Raw genomic sequence first — 14,276 nt, 5'->3', positions numbered from 1 at the left:
TTTTGAGACAATAAATGAACCAACTAACTTTGCTGCTGGCCAAAGGCCAGGGGATCTCAGAAAGGGTAGTGAAAAATGGAAGTGATAAATGTCAGCTACAGGCTTCTGACTGTAGAAAGGGGTGGGAGATGGGGTGTGCCTGCATTCTGTGTCATCCTACTGTTATTTTTAAATGTTTATGTCTCTTTCCTCCTCCTTTTTCTCATTATTGCATATAATGTGAGTTGGTGCCGGTTAAATTGCTGTTTGGTCTACAGTTTACAAAACCCTGAGATGGCACTGAAGGAAGAGGACACGCCCCAGAGGTGCTGGACTTGGAGCTCCGCAGTACCTGGACCTGAGGACGGGGAGTGTGTTCTTGCTTGAGTGTGAGATGGTGGTGGTGACACTGCGATGGGTGGGAGACTTTATAAATATTAAATGTGTGTGCAGAGTTCCCGTCGTGGCGCAGTGGTTAACGACTCTGACTAGGAACCATGAGGTGGCGGGTTGGATCCCTGGCCTCACTCAGTGGGTTAAGGATCCGGCATTGCCGTGAGCTGTGGCGTAGGTCACAGACTGGGCTCGGATCCCGTGTGGCTGTGGCTTCGGTATAGGCTGGTGGCTACAGATCCAGTTGGACCCCTTGCCTGGGAACCTCCATATACCGCGGGTATGGCCCTAAAAAGCAAAAAACAAAAACCAACAAAAAAAAAGAAAAATGAAATGTGTGGAAAGATGTATGCATGTGAGTACTGGGCAGCCAGATGGCACATGGCGGATGTGGCAGGACCAGGTCGTTGCCCTGGGTCCAGGCAAGGATTTCTTCTTAGGGACATAAGAATTTTCAGCAGGGACTATATTTCCCAGCCTGCACTGCTGCTTGGTGTGGTCACGTGACTACATTCTAGCCAATGGGGTGTCAGAAGCATGAGGTCATCCCAGGACCTTGTGCTGCACAGCCTGAGCACTCACCCTGCTCCCTTTCTGCTTGTGTCTCCCTCTTGGTCCATGAGGAAGGAGCTCGGCCCTGAGACATCACAAAAAAGAGGGAGATGACAGCCTGAACTACTAACCTCTGGGTTTGACACATCAGAGAAATCAACTTTGATCTGTTTAAGCATCGTCACTTTAGGTCTCTTGTCACTGGCAGGGAACCTACTCCTAGTGAATCCAGTAGGTGTCTCTGGGTCTTGCCCGCCCAGGCACAACTTCCCCTTCCTTTGGGGTGGGGACACTTTCTCTCCCTTATTCCCCTGGTTCTGGTGGGCTGAGTCACTGCGTCCTGCCTTCTGCCCCAGCAGGCACACACGTAATCAGACCGGCCAATCAGAAACTGCCCCCAGGAAGGACAATCTAGGGGAGGGGGGCACAGGGTCCTCAGGCAGGTGGTTTGAGTAACTGCGATGTCTTCCCCCTAAAGAAGACCCCTGAGGGCCCCAGAGTGGCCCTGAAACGTGTCCTGTTTCCTAGTTACTCCTCTTTTCCGTGATGCTCTAGGCTCCCCTAGTATTGTTCCCATTAATCTTTTTTTTTTTTTTCCTTAATCCAGGATCACTTTCTGTTTCCCTCAGCCCAAGCACCATCGCTGCTGATTTTCTCCTGCTGGTCCTTTGCTTGCCATGCTTTCACCTCTGGAATCCACCACACTCCTTAGTCACGATTGTTCCATAACAAATAGCCCCATAATAGGCTTAAAACAACAGCCACGAGCTCCCTTGTGGCTCAGCAGGTTAAGGGTCTGGCATTGTCATTGGAGTGGCTCAGGTTGTTGCTGAGGCACAGGTCATTGCTGTGGCTCAGGTTCGATTCCTGGCCTGGGAACGTCCACATGCCATGGGCGTGGCCCCCAAAAAAAGTTAAAAAAAAAAAAAAGAGTTGAATGGGACAAGATCCTGTGTTAGGGAGGCACACATCTTCCATGCTCTCGCCTCGCGGAATCTAGACACTCTACCCTCCCAGCATTTGGGTGTGTTCACCAACACAGAAAGAAGCTCCCCAGACTCATTGTTTCACTTTTTTTTTTTTTTTTTTTTTTGTCTTTTTGCCTTTTCTAGGGCCACTCCTGCGGCATATGGAGGTTCCCAGGTTAGGGGTCTAATCGGAGCTATAGCCACCGGCCTACTCCACAGCCACAGCAACGAGGGATCCGAGCTGCATCTGTGACCTACACCACAGTCCACGGCAACACAGGATCCTTAACCCACTGAGCAAGGCCAGGGATCGAACCCGCAACCTCATGGTTCTTGGATTCGTTAACCACTGACGGGAACTCCTGTTTCACATTTTTACCACACACACACACACACACACACACACCACACACACACACGAAGATCACAGGGTTGAACTCAATCTCCGGTCCCTGGCTGATCTCTGGAGGTTGGGTGGTGCTCAAGTTTTCCACCCTCTGGTCACGTGGTAGGATTTCCTGGTGCTCAGCCCCTACCCTGAAGCCATCTGGGGGCCCAGGCCTGAGTCACTTCATTAGCATAAAGTCAGGTACAGTGGAAAAGGGCTCCTGATGAGTCACAAAAGACACTCCTATCTCTCAGGAAATTCCAAAAGTCTTAGGACGTCTGTACCAGGAATTGGGGACAAAGACCACATATATTTTTTGTTATATCACATTTCCTCACCCAGGAATCCAGCAGCTGATGCTGGCTATGGGCTGGGCCCACAGCTGGGCAATCATTCTGAGCCCCTGACTGTAGCTTTTTTTCTTTCTTTTTTTTTTTTTTTTTTTTGGCTTTTAGGGCTGCACCCGAGGCATAGAAGCATATGGAGGTTCCCAGGCTAGGGGTCAAATAGAGCTGTAGCCACCAACCTGCACCACAGCTCACACGACCCCGGAGCCTTAAACCCACTAAGCAAGGCCAGGGATCAAACCTGCGTCTCTTGGTAACTAGTCAGATTCGTTTCTGTTGATCCACCATGGGAACTCCTGGCTGTGGCCTTTTCACCTGGCCTAGGCGTCCTCACATTATGGTAGCTGGGTTCCAAGAGCAAGGTTCCAGGAGATCCCAGGGAGACCCTTGGCACCCCTTCTGCCAAAGACAAAATGCTGCCCAGCTTTGGGGGCAGGACCATAGATCTCATTGCTCAGTGGGAGACGTGTCACCACCACTTTGTAGGAAGGGCATGTAATACAGGAGATCTTTGATGGCCAAACTGGAAAATATAACCTGCCATGACTAGGGAAACGCAATCAACACCTGTCCTTTTAAGTTTTTGTTTTTGGGGGTTTTTTTGGCTAAGTCTGCAACATGCAGAAGTTCCTGGGCCAGGGATCGAACCTGAACCCACACCACAGCTGTGACCTGAGCCAGAGCAGTGACTACACTGGATCCTTAATCTCCTGTACCATAAGGGAACTCCAACACCCGTCCTTTTATTTATTTAGTTATTTATTTGCCTTTTTTTTCAGGCCACACCCACGGCATATGGAAGTTCCCAGGCTAGGGGTCAAATCACAGCTGCCACTGCCAGCCTACACCACAGCCACAGCAGCTCCAAGTCTGAGCCGTGTCTGCAACCTACACCAGAGCTCCCAGCAATGCCAGATCCTTAACCCACTGAGTGAGGCCAGGGATCGAACCTCCTTCCTCATGTTGTGAGCCACACGGGAAGTCCAAACCTACGTCCTCATGGAATCTAGTCAGGTTCATTATCACTGAGCCATGACGGAAACTCCTGTTCTTGTTATTAAACATCTATTACGTGTCATGGTTAGTATTATTGACTATGGTACTAACACGTCCCCTCAATACCCATACTAGTAAATGCAATGGTTCATTTTATGTGTCAATTTGACTAAGCCATAGGGCGCCCAGGCATTTGGTTAAATATTTTTCTGGGTGTGTCTGTGAGAGTATTTCTGGATGAGATTAACCTTTGAATGAGGAGATTCAGGAAAGCAGAATCCACTGGCGTCTTGACTAGAAAAGGCGGGGCAAGGGAGAATGTGCTGACTGTTTTCCAGCTGAGACACTTGGTTTTCCGCACTCAGATGGCAACTCACACCATCGACTCTCTTAGTCCTCAGGCCTGAGGACTTGGACTTGAACTACCAGGACTCCTGAGTTTCCAGCTTGGGGCAGATGGTAGATCATGGGACTTCTCCGCCTCCATAATTGCCTGAGCCTTTCCTCATAATAAACCTCAGCCTCAGAGTTCCCACCGTGGCACAACAGGATCAGCAGTGTCTCTGGAGCGCTGGGATGCAGGTTCGAATCCCAGCCCAGCACAGTGGGTTAAGGATCTGGCGTTGCTGCACCTGCAGTGTAGGTTGCAACTGTGGCTCACATCTGATCCCTGGCCTGGGAACTCTATATGCCATGCGGTGCCCAAAAAAAGAAAAAAGAAAGAAAAAAAAAAACCCTCAACCTCTTTCTCTCTCTGTATCCATATTTCACCTATTGGTTCTCTTTCTCTCAAGAACTCTGACTAATACAATAAGCAATACTGCATTTTTTTTTTTTTTTTTTTTTTGCTTTTTTTAGGGCCCCGCCTGCAGCATATGGAAGTTCCCAGGCTAGGGGTTGAATTGGGGCTACAGCTGCCAGCCTATACCACAGCCACAGCCACAGCAATGTGGGATCTGAGCTGCGTCTGCAACCCACACCACAGCTCACAGCAACGCCGGTCCTTAACCCAGTGAACAAGACTAGGGATCGAACCCGAAACCTCATGGTTCCTAGTCAAATTCGTTAACCACTGAGCCACAACAGGAACTCCAGAAGGAATTTTCATATGGGCATGTGTGATGGGGCCTGTCTGCAGCACTAGCTTCATCCTCTGTCTATCCCACGCTGCCCAATATGGCAGCCACATGTGCTATTGAACTTTGGAAATTTATTTCAGTTTAAATTTAAAAGCTGGTGGAGTTCCCGTTGTGACTCATAGGGTTAAGAACGCCACTAGCATCCATGAGGCTCTAAGTTTGATCCCTGGCCTCTTTCAGTGGATGAGAGGATCTGGTGTTGCTGTGAGCTGGGGTGTAGGTCACAGATGTGGCTTGGATCCCGAGTTGCTGTGGCTGTGGCGTAGGCAGGCAGCTGCAGCTCCGATTCGACCCCTAGCCTGAGAACCTCCATATGCTCCAGATACAATATTCCCCCCACCCCCCAAAAAAACCTGTTTCCTGGTGGTTCGGCAGGTTAAGGATCTGGTGTTGTCATTGCTATGGCTGGAGTTGCTGCCGTGGCTCGAATTTGATCCCTGGCCCGGGAACTTCCACATGCTGTGGTACAGCCAAAAAAAAAAAAAAAAAATTGGAGTTCCCATCATGGCTCAGCGGTAACAAATCTGACTATTATCCATGAGGACGAGGATTCAATCCCTGGCCTTGCTCAGTGGGTTAAGGATCCAGTGTTGCCATGAGCTGTGGTGTAGGTTGCAGATGTGGCTCAGATCCCACACTGCTCTGGCTGTGGTGTAGGCTGGCAGCTGTAGCTCCGATTTGACCCCAAGCCTGGGAACTTCTATATGCCATAGCTGTGGCCCTAAAAAAGCCCCCGCACCCCCCAAAAATTTGCTCCTTTATACTTGGAGCTAATACAACATTGTATATCAATTATACTTAATTTAAAAAAATTTTAAGGAGTTCCCGTCATGGCTCAGTGGTTAACGAATCTGACTAGGAACCATGAGGTTATGGGTTCCTCCCTGGCCTTGCTCATTGGGTTAAGGATCCGGTGTTGCCACGAGCTGTGATGTAGTTCACAGCGTCAGCTTGGATCCTTGCTGTGGCTGTGGCGTAGGCCGGCAGCTACAGCTCTGATTAGACCCCTAGCCTGGGAACCTCCATATGCCGCGGGTGCAGCCCGAGAAAAGACCAAAAAAAAAAAAATTTAGCAATTCCTGCTGTGGTGCAACAGGATTGGTGGTGTCTTGGGAGCAGTGGAACACAGGTTCAATCCTTGGCCCTGTACAGTTGATTAAGCATCTGGCATTGTCACAGCTGCAGCCCAAGTTGCTATTGTGACTCTGATCTGACCCTGCCCCAGGAACTCCATGTGTCTCAGGTTGGCCAAAAATGAAAAAAAAAAAAAAATTAAATCAGTCGTCTTTGTTTCTTTCTGCTCTTTTTAATGCATTTAAAAACATTTCTAGGGAGATAAGCCAGGATGACACACCACACACAGAAACTTTAGTAAACAAAGAAGCAGGTGGCAGGTGGCTTCGGGCCAGGAGGTGTGTGATTCCTACATGGAATTCTGGGAAGGACTCTTGCTCTCAGGCCTCTACTTGTCCAGACTTCAGGGACAAATTGTTGAAACCCCGGGGAGGCTGGGCCCCGAGCAAACAGCTTGCTCTTGGGTCAGAGGCTTGCCTTGGGTCAGATGCTGCCCTGTGACTGCCCAGACCCAGCCCCTGCTGGCCCAGGTGAGCCTATGGAGTTATCCTCACCTTCCCTCGGAAGATCCTGAGATAGTGGGTAGAGCAAAAAAGAGAGGGATAGTGTGTTACCTAAAGTTTCATTGGTAACCAAGAGAAGAACTGAAATGGTGATACATATAACAAAGCGGAGAATGGTGGTAGCAGTGAGCTTTATCTCCAGTCATCACGGCAGAAAGCCAAGAGATAACGTCAGCAATCGAGCAAGCAAGAAATTGTGGTATCACCTTGTTATCTGGGGAGAGGGCAAATCACTGCAGGAAAACTGACCCGATGACAAGTGTCCATTTAGGTTTAAAGCCCTTTTCTTTCATTTGTCACATTTCACAATTTAAAAAAAAGAGTGGCGCAGTTCCTGTTGTGGCTCAGTGGTAATGAACCTGACTAGTACCCCTGAAGACCTGGGTTTAATCCCTGGGCCCCGCTCAGTGGGTTAAGGATCTGGTGTTGCTGTGGCCGTGGCACAGGCTGGCAGCTAGAACTCTGATTTGACCCCTAGCCTGGGAACTTCCATATGCCGTGGGTGCGCCCCTAAAAAGACTAAAATAAAATTAAATAAAATTTGTAAAAAGTGGCTGGCCCTTATGGGTTGACTTGGGGGTCGGAGACCCAAAAAGGGAGACCCAGGACTGGTGGTCTTTGGTATAAGCTCTGCCATACTAGTTGCTGTTTTAAGAATGTGCATCTTTATTTACCAAAAAATTCCATAATCAAGTGATGAGTGATTGGTGTGGCTTGCTCCTTCTCCTCATGTTTATAGCCCTTTCTGGAATTGAGGACCCATAGAACCAAGAGAATAAGGTTATTCTCATTATGTGGACGAGCTCAAACGCTTGGGGACTTAGAAAAGCCACAGAGCCCACTGGTAGCAAAGTTGCCTTCCCAACCTCAACACAGTGCAAGGTGTGTTTCCATAAAGCTTGTTGAATGACCAGAGACTGTCCCCAGTGTGAGCGGCTAGAGGCCATCGCCCTGGAGACGGGCTGGGGACAGCACACACAGCCTTCTTTCCAGGGCACGGTCACAGGTCACACATCACACAGAGCTGGGCATGCTTTTAAGGACTTCCCCATTTGGGAGTGATTATTTTCATTCTTTTTTTTTTTTTTTTTTTTTAAGGGCTGCATCTGTAGCACATGGAAGTTCCTGGGCTAGGCATTGAATTGGAGCTGCAGCTGCAGGCCTATGCCATAGCCATAGCAACACCGGACCCGTGCAGCATCTTCGACCTATGCTGCAGCGTGCAGCAACACCTGATCCTTAACCCAGTGAGGGGGGGCCAGGGATCAAACCCCCTCCATTCCCATGGACACTATGTCCAGGTCTTAACCTGCTGAACCGCAATGGGCACCTCCCTCCTTATTATTTTATGACTGGTCGGATGTCCATGTCTAGTCAACCTTGCTAGGGTGAAGACCAGTCGGCTGTGACAGTTGTAGGGACAAGGTCTTTCCATCAGAACAGACTCATGAGGAGTTCCTGTGGTGGCTCAGTGGTTAACAAACCTGACTAGTATCCATGAGGACACAGCTTCAATTCCTGGCCCTGCTCAGTGGGTTAAGGATCTGGGGGCATCGCAAGGGTCATTTCCAGTTTTGGTTTCGTTTTCGTTCTAGAGCTTCTGAGCCAGGCCGTTTCTCAACCAACTCACTTCTCTGCTGCTGAAGCAGTCCTGGAATAAGATCAGACTGTGCCCAGGATCTGAAAACCCCCGCAGTTGTGGGAGAAGCTTTAAATGCATTTAATGGGAGTTCCCGTCGTGGCGCAGTGGTTAACAAATCCGACTAGGAACCATGAGGTTGCGGGTTCGGTCCCTGCCCTTGCTCAGTGGGTTAACGATCCGGCGTTGCCGTGAGCTGTGGTGTAGGTTGCAGACGCGGCTCGGATCCCGCGTTGCTGTGGCTCTGGCGTAGGCCAGTGGCTACAGCTCCGATTCGACCCCTAGCCTGGGAACCTCGATATGCCGCGGGAGTGGCCCAAGAAATAGCAAAAAGACAAAAAAAAAAAAAAATGCATTTAATGTACTTTTAGATAGAAATGCGAGGGAAGACATGTTCTCCCCCCCCTTTTTTTTGGGCTTTTTAGGGCCACACCCACGACATGTGGAAGTTCCCAGGCTAGGGGTCCAATCAGAGCTACAGCTGCTGGCCTACACCACAGCCACAGCAACACAGGATCCGAGCCGCGTCTGCGACCTACACCACAGCTCACGGCAACGCCAGATCTTTAACCCACTGAAAAAGGCCAGGGATCAAACCCGCTACCTCATGGTTCCTAGTCAGGTTCGTTAACTGTTGAGTCACAACGAAAACTCCTCTCATGTTTCTTATAAAACAAAACACACCTATCCTATCAGCCAGCAATTCTACTCCTAAGTACCTACCCATCATAAGTGAAAATGCAGGTCAGAGTTCCCCTGTGGCTCAGCTGGTTAAGGATCAGGCATTGTCACGGCTGCAGCTAGAGTTGCTTCTGTGGCGAGAGTTCGATCCCTGGTCTGGGAACTCTCACGTGCCATGGACGTGGCCAAAAAGAGAAAAAAGTGCGTGTCTAAAGAAATTATTATCGGAATATTCTTAGTAACTTTATTTTAATAGCCCAAATAGGAAACGTACTAGCTGTCCATCAATAGGTGCTGAATAAGCCAAGCTATACCTGCAGTGGCTTACTTCTCGGCAGTCAAAAGGAACACGTTTCTGATAGACGCAACTCCACAAATGAATCTCAAAAGCATGATGCCGAGAGGAAGAATTCAGATGCAAAAGGGTACATACTTTTATCACCGCTACAGTCCTCTGCTCTACCAGCTGTGCTATGGAAGGGCGCAAGGGGTCACATACTTTTAAATGAAATTCTAGAAACAATCTCGTTTCACCTGTGAAAAAAGGTCCTGACACACGCTGCCTTTGGGAGCTGGGGCAGAAATCGCCTGGGAAGAGGGGTGAGGAAATTGCCTGGGGTGGTGGTCCTGTTTTTTCATGTCCGGAGGGTTTTTGCTTCCTACAGGTGTGTATGTGTGTCAGAACTCGGTGAGAGGCGAACTCAGGATTTATGCATTTCCTTGTATATACTTTTTACTGTAGAAAAAAGCAAACTGGGAGTTCCCGTTGTGGCGCAGCAGAAACAAATGCGACTAGGAACCAGGAAGTCGCGGGTTCAATCCCTGGCCTCGCTCAGTGGGTTAAGGATCCAGCCTTGCCATGAGCTGTGGTGTAGATTGCAGATGCGGCTTGGATCCCCCGTTGCTGTGGCTCTGGTATAGGCTGGCAGCTGTAGCTCCGATTGGACCCCTAGCCTGGGAACCTCCATATGCCGCGGGTGTGGTCTGGAAAAGCAAAAAAAAAAAAAAAAAAAAGCAAACTGCAAACAATGGTAATGAGTGATACGCATGCTGAGTTGTGCAAGGGTGAAATGTACTGATTTCTGTAACCTCTTTTGAAATGCCTAACGTGAGATGAATTGTTGAATGGGTCAGTGGTCAGAAGTCAGAAAGCAAGCGCAGTAAAATGCAAACTGTAGCATCTAGACGTCTGTCGGGGTGTGCGTTCTATGTGACTTTCAACTTTTCTGTGTGTTCAAATAAAATGTATCGTGGGGGGAGGGGCAGAGAAAGAAAGACAGGGCAGGCATAACTTCCTCCCAAATACTGTTTGCCTTTCTCTATCTCCAGCTCTTCCCCCTGGGGGAAGTGGCCAGAAATAGGACTCTGCGTAGTTTCTGGCCACACCGTTTCCCTGCCCCACAGTGGGCTAATCACACAGTCACCAGGCCCTGGGGGGAAGGCGGGGGTGTGGGATGGGATGGGGGTTGTCCTTCCCTTCTGCTGTGCTGGATCTCCTGGTTCTTTTTCTTTTTTCTTTTTTCTCCAGTCGGCAGCATGTGGACGTTCCCAGGCCAGGGATCAAGCCCACGCCACAGCAGTGACAGGCCAGGCCCTTAACCCTCTGAGCCACAAGGGAACTCCCGAGTCTGCCTCGGCAACTTCTTTTGGTTTCTTTCCTCCTCCTGGAAGAACACATGTTCCTGTAGCTTCCTGGAACATTGTGCGTGGGAGGGAAAACTTTGTAAGAACTTACTTGTCTGAAAATGTTCCTATTTTATCCGCCCACTGGATCAATCCTTTGGCCATGAGTACAGGTCTTGGCGGAAGAGTGCGTTCCTTCAGAATCTTGGAGTCGTGGCTCCGCCACTGTAACTGTTGGGAAACCTGAAGCTGTTCTAGTTCCTGTTTCCTTCTGACTAGTGTTTTCTCTTTGGAAGCTTGTGGGATCATCTCTGCTCTCATTGTTCTGAAGTTTCTCAAGGATGGGACCGGGGTGGGGCTCTTTCCCTTTGCTCAGCTGGCGCTTTCCCTCTTTCCCTCTGTAAACTCTTGTCCTTCGGATCAGGGAAATTTCCTTGAATATATTCTATATACATATATATTTTTTAACAGCTGCACCCATTGCGTATGGAAGTTCCAGGGCTACAGGTCAAATCAGAGCTGCAGCTGAGGCCTACGCCACAGCCACAGCCACACCGGATCCTTAACTCACTGAATACAGCCTGAATCCTCATGGACACTACATTAGGTTCTTAACCTGCTGAGCCACAACGGGAACTCCTCCTTGCCTATTCCATGGGTGTTTTCCTTCTTTGCGTTTTCTTTGTTTTTTCTTTTACACTGTAGGATGTTATTAGGGTGGCTGGACCTCTTGGGCTGGTTCCCTGGTGTTCTCATCATTTATTATTTTCTTTTTCTATTGTTGTTGTTGTCGTTAAGCCCAGAGCCTGTGGAAGCGGCCAGGCCAGGAACTGAACCTGAGCCACAGCAGTGACAATACTGAAACATTAACCACTAGGCCACCAGGGAACTCCTAATTTCTGAGGGTTTTGTTTTAATCATCTGAATGTTCCTTTAAAGTAAAAAAGAACACTCCCTTCTTATTCATGGATGAATTATATTCTATGAAGATGTTGATTGATGGCTTTTGGAAAAAGTTTCCTTCTCCTGGCTGTTTTTATTTTCTCCAAATTTTTTTTTCTTTTTTTTCTTTTTTTTTTTTTTGTCTTTTTGCCATTTCTTGGGCCTTTCTCGCGGCATATGGAGGTTCCCAGGCTAGGGGTCGAATCGCAGCCGTAGCCACCAGCCTACGCCAGAGCCACAGCAACACGGGATCCGAGCCGCGTCTGCAACCTACACCACAGCTCACAGCTACGCCGGATCCTTAACCCACTGAGCAAGGGCAGGGACCGAACCCGCAACCTCATGGTTCCTAGTCGGATTCGTTAACCACTGCGCCACCACGGGAACTCCTATTTTCTCCAAATTTTTAAATTTTGATTATTTTGATTTCTATCTTCCGTTCTGGAGGTTTTTCTCATCGCTTTTAATCCATGGTTGTCTGCGGCTGGTCAGAGATGGGAAACGTGGTGTTAGCGGGAAGCTCTAAAGGAGCAGGAGGCTTCCTGGAGACTCTTTCCCGTGTTGATAACTGCTGGGTCTTTCCTGCCAGGCTGAACAGGTCCCCAGAAAAGAGCTCCGACCCTCCACCCTGCTACTCCTGCCGGCAGGAGCTAAGGAGGGGGTTAGAGAGGTGAAAGTTTCAGCCTGGACTTCGAACGCTTCCGCCCCCATTTTTCTTTTTTTGGCAGCCCCTTGGCATTTGGCGTTCCTGGGCCAGGGATCAGATCTCAGCTGCAGTTGCAACCCAGGCTGCAGCCGCACCAATGCCGGATCCTTAAGCCACTGGGCCGGGCCGGGGATCGAACTTATGTGCTGGTGCTCCCAAGATGCCTCCAATTCCATTGCACCACAGTGGGGTACGCCTCATTGCCGGATCCTTAACCCATGGAGCAAAGTCAGGGATTGAACCTACGTCCTCATGGATGCTAGTCAGATTTCTTAACCGCTGAGCCACAACGGGAGTGCCAGGCCCTATGTTTATGTTTTCTATTCCAGTTCCTCCCATTTGCCCTAAGTACTCCCTCGCTTAGAGACGACGGACCTCCAGTCCTTTGTAGGGGACGGCGAAGGGATCCAGCCTGCTTGGTGCATGATAAGAAGCCACATAGTGGCTCCAGGAGAGCTTCTCTGCTCTCATCGCATCCTCCGTATTCTCTGCCCCCACCACCCCCAGCTCCACAGGTACCTGGGGCTACAGTTCCCAACCCTTTGGAGAATCTCTGCCTTCAATCTGCTGTTGCTCAGCTTCTTGCCCTGCTCGTCTAGGTGGCTAAACCAGTCTGTCCCCTCAGTCCAGCTTCCACTATCTCTTGTGTTCTCTGTACTTTCTGTTCTAGAATTACGCCCTTTTTTTTTCTTTTTAGGGCTGCACCTGCGGCCTATGGACATTCCCAGGTTAGAGCTCGCATCAAAGCTTCAGAGCTGTGGCTGCTGGCCTACACAGCAGCTCAGGGCAATGCTGGATCCTTAACCCACTGAGCAAGGCCACAGATTGAACCCACATCCTCATGGATACGAGTCGGATTTGTAACCCACTGAGCCACAGCCGGAACTCCCTTTTGTGTCTTTTTCTCTTCTTTTCTTTTTTTTTTAAATTTAAATCCCTTTTCTGAAACTGCAGTGGAATTTGGGGTAGAAGGGAAATTAGACACCTGCCTTGAATCCATCATGTCATCCTGGAAATGAGTCCTCTGTGTCCCTTAGTGTTGAGCATCTCCTCTGCTGGAATGCAGGTTCCTTGATGGCAGGGGTTCATTTGTTCATGTTTCCACTTCCAACACCTAGACAGTGGAACAGAATAAATGACTGACCTCGAATGAAGGACCCTAAGTAGGGCATATGATCACATACGAAACAGTCGCTCAAGGAATAACTAAGTAGCACATTCAGAAACACACATGGTCTAATATTTGCTTCCTTAATTTTTCTAAATTGTCGTTGATTTACGATGTCAGTTTCAAGGTGTACAGCAAAGAGATTTAGATATAAGTGTATTTATAATATACACTCTTTTCAGATTCTTTTTATTTAGTTTTCACTTTTTTGGACCATTGGTTGCCATGCAGAACAGGGCAAATGGACCCTCAAGGCCAAACGTGGAGACGTTTCAAATCAAGTTTTAGGGGAGGTCCCGTCGTGGCTCAGCAGAAACGAATCTGACTAGGATCCATGAGGACGCAGGTTCAATCCCTGGCCTCACACAGTGGGTTAAGGATCTGGCATTGCCACAAGCTGTGGTGTAGGTCACAGATGTGGCTCTGATCTGGTGTTGCTATGGCTGTGGTGTACGCTGGCGGCTACAGCTCCTATGCAGCTCATAGCTGGGGACCTTCCATATGCCGCAGGTGCAGCCCAAAGAAGACCAAAAAAAGTTTTTAACTCAGTTTTAATTTAAAGCTGATTTTCACGCGTTGGTTGTACATAAATTTTATTATGTTATACATATTGTTATTTTATAGCCATGGTCAAACCTCTCAGACAGTGGACTTTATCGATCTAGAGAAATACTGATCTGAACGTGGCTGTGTCACGTATTTGTGCAAAAACTCACGTCTTATCAGAGTAAAGTCCACACTCAAGGCAGTCTGTACAGCCTGTAATCACCTCTCTGGATTCTGAACCGGGAGCAGCACAAATTCCTGGCTTTCGGCACCACGACCGAAGATGGCCCTGAGCTTCTAACTACCCAGGCTTCGTTCTCTCCGTGAAAAGCTCTTCGCTTATTCTTTTATTCTTTATTTTATTAGCATGAATGTAGTTTTTTGTCTCCTGATAAGCACCGTGTTTGTTCCCCCCTTTCCAGCCCTGAGCAAAGAGGGCCTGGTATCCGGGCAACTGTGTCCCTCTCGGGTTCATTTCGTATCAGTCCATTAGGAGGACACAGCAGCTACTGAAGAGTCTACTCTGTTCAATTACTGACTTGAGGCTCCACCCTTTTTCTTGCTCCAGGTCT

This window comes from Sus scrofa, chromosome 3 (assembly GCF_000003025.6).
Source record: "Sus scrofa isolate TJ Tabasco breed Duroc chromosome 3, Sscrofa11.1, whole genome shotgun sequence".
Classification (NCBI taxonomy): domain Eukaryota; kingdom Metazoa; phylum Chordata; class Mammalia; order Artiodactyla; family Suidae; genus Sus; species Sus scrofa.
The sequence above is the reverse complement of the archived record's forward strand: the minus strand, read 5'-3'. Positions refer to the sequence as shown.